The sequence below is a fragment of the Erithacus rubecula genome, assembly GCF_903797595.1.
Source record: "Erithacus rubecula genome assembly, chromosome: 8".
Classification (NCBI taxonomy): domain Eukaryota; kingdom Metazoa; phylum Chordata; class Aves; order Passeriformes; family Muscicapidae; genus Erithacus; species Erithacus rubecula.
Window position 1 is genome coordinate 270,208 of NC_136659.1, and position 5,564 is coordinate 275,771.

The window sequence follows — 5,564 nt, forward strand, 5'->3', positions numbered from 1 at the left end:
AGGTAATTGTCCCAGGGCAGCTCTCTGTACTGGGGGTGGGATGGGATGGTTTAACACTCCACAGACTTCTCCCTCCTTCCCATTATTTCCACAGAGAGACGTGCCTGGGATGTCCCTGTCATCCTGACCAGCTTTGCCTTCTACCAGAGCCTGCCTGGTCTCACTCAGCTGCTGCCAAGGTTTTAAAGAGATTTAGGGTCCCCCACACCCCCGGGGCAAAGGGTTGTTGGGAGCAAGGTGGGATTTGGAGTCCTGGAAACTCTACAGTGTTGATTTTTATTTTTTTTTCCCCCCACCAAAAACCAGAGGCTAATTTTGCAACCTTAGCTTAAAGCAAAGAGAAGAAAGCACTAAATGTGGCAAGAACTGCCAATTTCACAACAATTGTCAAGAAATAGTGAACTGAGATATCCCCTAAGGGTGGGGAAAATGTCAAGCCCAGCAGTTGTCACTGTTATTTTTTTACCTGCAAGTCACACATTGCATCCCTCCATGGGGATATTGCTGCTCCTGCAACACTTCCTGACCTTTCCCAAAATGTTGTGGTGTTGTACTTTCACTGCTGCTATTTTTTTTTTTTTTTTTTTTTGGAGGGTGTGGGAAGGGAAATGTGATAAAAGGAAGTAGAAGGAAAGGTTTCTCTCTCTGTTCTTCTTTTTAATATTTTTTTTCTTCTTAAAACCAGAAATGAGCAAATGGAAAGTATAAAAGAACATGAAAATGCCCCAATTCTTTCAAAATAGCTCCTGGATAATTTCCACCCTCTATCACTGATTTTGTGTGCCAGTAAAAAAAAAAAATAAAAATAAATATATATATATATATATATATATATATATATATATAAAAATATATAAATATATATATATAAATATATATATATATAAATATATATATAAATATATATATATATATAAACTCTATATATATATATATATATATATAAACTCTGTATCTCCAGCGAAACACAGAGGGGTTTTACTTTCCCTGGGCACTGACCTGGGGATGTGGGGAGGCTTTCCTTGGGCTTTGGTGGCTTTGAAAGCCCCGTTGTTCCTTCACAGGGACCCTTTATGCTGATCGTGCACATTCTGTGGGCATCTGTCAACAGGGGAGGGGGGGAAATTGCTGAAATGGCTAATAAAGGAGATGAAAACAATCCATGCTGGCCTCTGGATAATAAGCAGCTGATATTAAGCCTAAGCCCAGCTGAAAACAGTTAATAATAAATGGGCATTAATTAAAGCTAAATTAAAGGGGAAGGTGCAGGCCTGGCTCTCAATCCAATTAGAAGGCTGTGATTGGTAATGGGCAGAATCTGTCCAGCCTGTGAATAAATGATCAAAGGCTGGGGAAGCAACAGCAGGGCTGTGTCAGGGTTGAGATGATGCCCTGGACAGGGAAGAGGCCAGAGGAGGATAAAGAGAGAGCTTGTTTTGGGTTTGCCACATACCCCATAAGGTTTGGGATGAGTCCTGGTGGGAACAGGATATTCACTGGGGACCCCTCATGGTGACAACAGGAGGGAAAGGGCAGAGCTGAGGCTGGTCCAAGGCTGGATCTGACTCTGATGTGCTCTGTGCATCAGGAGGGAGAGGCAGAGATATTCTTGCAATAAGGAGAAGGCACTGGGGCTCAGCAAAGCCTGGCTTTACAAGCACCCACAGAGGCAAGTGAGAAGGATGCTCCAATCTGGACTTGTCCCCTGTGGAATTACCACCAGGTGGAGGCTGATCCATCCATGTGGAGCTGGATACATCCCTCCTGGGCCAGGGCTGGCTGGGAGCAGACCAACCCCAGGGGAAGGAGCCAGGGAAAAGGAGCTGGCAAAGCTCCCTCTCCTTGGCACAGCTGTGCCAGAAACAGCCAGTCCCTGGCTTGGAGCAGGAATTCCAGGCATGTCTCTGCAGGCAGAGCACAAGGGATGCTCCACACTGGTGGGCAAGGCTGGGTTTGCCAGGGGCAGCAGGAGGGAGCCTGGCTCCCCAAATACTCCCCACAGAGACAGAGCTGAGCCCAGAAATATTTTGATCATCCTTTTCCAAAGGAATCTGTATTTGCAGAGGCTTGAGTGCAGGGTGGTTTGAGTTGGGATTTTGGAGATCACCTCATTCCAACTTCCCTGCCATGGACAGGGCTTGTTTCCTGCTGCCAGGCCTGGGCATGCTGAGAGCAAGAGCAATTTTGTGGGATGCTCACCTGAGGTTTAACAGTTTGGAAAGAAACCAAAACCCTTTAGTCCTCAGAGGTGCAGTGGATCCCTCACAATTCCAGCATTGGTACCTCTGACACAGGGACCTGGTGGCTCTGCTCTGAATTTCTGCCACTTAAATAATGGAATATCCTGAGTTTGGAAGGTACCCACAAGGATCATGGAGTATCAATATTAAAGACTTCAGCAGGGTGATGGGATCCTGTTGTGTAGGAAATAAAAGGCTTTCAATCCATTCAGCTGTATCCAAGATGATTTATTTCCCTTCCTGACCTGCAGAGATTATTCTGGAAAAACAATTCTTTAGATGCTACGGGGAGAAGAATAAAAATAGCTGAACAGATGAACTCGCCTCCCTGGCAATACAAATACTTCCAAGTGCTCGTAGAACAGGGAAAATGAAGGCTGCAGCAGGAAACAGAGGGAATCCCTACACAAAAGAAGGAAATTTGGGAAAAATGACTAATCTAGGAGAGGAAACTAGGTGCTGTGGCTGGCTGCTAGCACGACAAGTGTCTCTCAAAGCATCAACTGTGAGCAGGGCAAAACAACCTGGAATAGCTGACATTCTTGGAGGAGCAGGGCTCCTGGGATCTCCCGGGGGCTCAGGGACAGAGGCTCTGAGGGGTCAGGTGAAGAATGGAGTGGGATGAAAACAGAGAATGCCTTTACATGCCAACCTGGAAGTGCTTGCACCTGGGTGACATCAAGGTGATTTATGAGGGAAGCCCAATTAAGGTTCCCAGTGCTGGGAGCTGTTTTTCCTGGGAGGAATGATGACAGGAGCAGAGCTTGCTGGCTCCTGCAGCCTCCTGTGGGTGCCTGCCCTGTGCTCTGAGCCTCTCCTTGCAAGAGGCACCAAAGTTCCCACAACAAGCAGAGACTCCTCTGATCCATTTTCCCCATCCCATCCATCCCTCCGTGGTGTCAGCAGAGCTGCCCTCCCTTCCCAGGGCTCCCCACCCTTGGAATTCCAGGGGAGGGAAGCTGTGGGGCTTCAGCTTTGGCTTTAACCATGATTATTCAAGGGGATGGTTTGAGTGGCGATGAACAACGACTCATATTTCAGAGGTGACTTGGCTGCAGCCCTTTGAGGCTTTGAGGAAGTAGGAGAAGAGATAAGAAAATGAGGAGAAGCTGGAAAATAGCCCTCATTATCTCTTTCACCTAGAGCAAAGGACCAGACAGCATTACTTGAGGTATGGATGGGAATGATGAGAAACCATTCAGCTTCATCTGCAGGATGTGAGCTCATCAGGGGGAATAAATCCATGCAGAGCCCCCTCCACAGCCCATTCCTGACCTTTTGGAGAGCAGCATCCCACTGGTTTGGGGGTGCCACATGAGCAAAGACACTGCAGGATCTCCACTGCACAGCTGGTGTCCAACCTTGGCCATTGCCAACCCATTCCTGTGAGCCAGGCTGGTCAGAATGGTCAGAAATTATCAGAGCCCATTCAACCCCAACCCACTGCCTTCAGGGGGGCTTGGCTGCTCTGGCAGAGCCCTCCAGCACAACTCAGAGCCAACAGCCTCAGCCCTGTCACCCTCCCTTACACAGATCCAGGGTTCTGAGAGCCTTGACCCTGCCTGGAGCAGCCCTGGGATCTGGGAGGAGGAGTGGCTGCTGTGAGTGGAGGCTTGGCTCAGGTCAGAGCAGCCTCCTGGCCCCAGGTCAGTGATGGATGGATGTGCCAGGCCCCAGAGCAGGGCTTATCTCAGCTATTTGGGTTATTCCAGGCATCTGCCTTATCTTGGTGTTCAGTGTCCAGCCCTCTCCGTGATCCTGGATTGTGGAGAACAGGATTCATTCCCACAACCTTCAGACTTTAACTTCCTTTAACTTTATCCTTGTCTCCTCTCCATCAGGGGAGAAGCAAGATGTCCCTATGCACAGCAGGGGGACTGGAATGAGATGATCTCTAAGGTCCTTTCCAAGCCAGACCATTCTGTCATTGCATGAATTCATGGACTGGCTTTGAACGGGGAGGTGCAGTTATATCCTTGCAGTCCGGAAAAGCCAGATGAGGCACAGTGGGAGCCCATGGAGGAAGGGAGATGGGCTTGTGATGCTGAGCTCTCTCTCTTCTGTTTTATGCATCCTAAAAAACCCTTTCCTCTGGTCTTTTAGGCTGGGGATGGTGCCTGGGCTTTGGGCACTGCTCCCCTTCAGTCTTTTTGAATTAGAATTCAGAGGTAGATTTCTCTCCTCTCTACCCCTGGATATCTTTCCCAAAAGGACAGTGTCTCCTGGATGATCACAGGAATGTGAGCAGGAGCTTGTGGTTGGAACAGAGGCTCCAAGGCTGTCTGGGTCCATTTGTGGACTGGATTCTTGGATATCTCACGGGGAGTGATTCATGCCTGGGCCTTTCTTCATGGCAGGGGTTTGTATAACAGCTCTCTGTGATGTATAATAAGAGCTGAGTGAGTGAGTGATGAATTCTTCCCTCACTCAGGATATTTATAGCTTTCTCTCTTTCTCCTCCAGCGAGTCACCTATTTTCACACAGCTTGTGGGCGCTCCGTGCCAGCGAGGCTCCACTCCTCTGCCAGGCCTGGGGGAGACTGCCCAGAGCCTCCAGACTTTCCCAGGACTGAGAATTGTGCCTTTCAAAATCCCCCTGGGTGTGAAATCAGGCTAAAAACCACGAGACCCTTTTTATTTTGGTGTCTCCAAGGGTCGCATTTCCCATCTGCTCCTGCACAGGCTCACGTTTCCCTTCTCACTTTGCACAGGGATCATCCTTGTCAGGGTGCACCAGCTCTGACCGGACCTGGTGGGATGAGATCCAGAGCAGCTGGTGTGGGTATTTTACCACCCTCATGCTCACACATCATGTGGACCAGCACAGATTTTCACCAGGAGCTTATTGCTACTCCCGTGTCCCAAAAATGTGCTTGGATGTGTTTTCACCTGGAGGGCTCAGGAAAAGGGAGCAGGTCACCAGCTAAGTTGCCAAGATGTCCATCCATCCATCCATCCATCCATCCATCCATCCATCCATCCATCCATCCATCCATCCAATCTAATCTCCAGGATGGATGGACATGCAGCATCATGTGGAAGGATTGAGCCACAGGAATGGACCTTCCAGCCTTGGGGGGGTCACCTGTCTAAGCAGAAAGATAATTACATGTTTTAAAATACTCAATTTGTAACATTCTTCAAGGAGAGCTTTGTGTCTCCTTCCATCTTCCATTATTGGAGTAACATAAAAATAGACTAAAATTGAAATAAAATTGTATTTATTTTGAGAGCTTCTTTTTTTTTTTTTTCCTATGCCTAACCCACTGCTTCTGTTTTTCCCCCACATTTTGCGTTTTCTGTTGTTTTGTTGATTTTTTTTCA

General features: G+C 48.0%; 1 long non-coding RNA gene across 1 annotated transcript; it reads left to right on the forward strand.

Moving 5' to 3' along the window:
* Positions 1-3,496: 3,496 nt before the first annotated feature.
* Positions 3,497-5,303, forward strand: LOC306804574. Its single transcript, XR_013774927.1, has 3 exons — positions 3,497-4,599; positions 4,704-4,818; positions 5,253-5,303. It is a non-coding gene; the product is annotated as an uncharacterized lncRNA (long non-coding RNA).
* The last annotated feature ends 261 nt before the right edge of the window (positions 5,304-5,564 follow it).